Source organism: Metopolophium dirhodum, chromosome 6, assembly GCF_019925205.1.
Source record: "Metopolophium dirhodum isolate CAU chromosome 6, ASM1992520v1, whole genome shotgun sequence".
Lineage (NCBI taxonomy): Eukaryota > Metazoa > Arthropoda > Insecta > Hemiptera > Aphididae > Metopolophium > Metopolophium dirhodum.
The window spans coordinates 10,541,929-10,542,284 of NC_083565.1; the positions used below are offsets into that span (position 1 = coordinate 10,541,929).

General features: G+C 31.7%; 1 non-coding gene across 1 annotated transcript; it reads left to right on the forward strand.

Annotated features, from left to right (window-relative positions):
• On the forward strand, positions 1-119 carry LOC132947986 (5S ribosomal RNA). The gene has a single exon (XR_009664982.1). It is a non-coding gene; the product is annotated as a 5S ribosomal RNA (ribosomal RNA).
• The last annotated feature ends 237 nt before the right edge of the window (positions 120-356 follow it).

Sequence of the window (356 nt, forward strand, 5' to 3'; positions counted from 1 at the left end):
GCCAACGACCATACCACGTTGAATACACCAGTTCTCGTCCGATCATTGAAGTTAAGCAACGTCGGGCGTAGTTAGTACTTGGATGGGTGACCGCTTGGGAACACTACGTGCCGTTGGCATTTTTTACTTTTTTTTAATGAACAATATTTATTTTTTTATAATAACTTGGAAAATATAAAAATATATTTGCTGTTGTAACCAACCACCTTGACTAATAAATGTCGTAGAACTCCTTCCCGTGATTTATTTAAATATCTAATTGTAATATTATTATATTTAGCTACAATGCAATGCATTCATGTTTGAGCTAGATAAAAAAAAAACTAAATTTTTCAATTTTTTTTTTCTGGTTTACT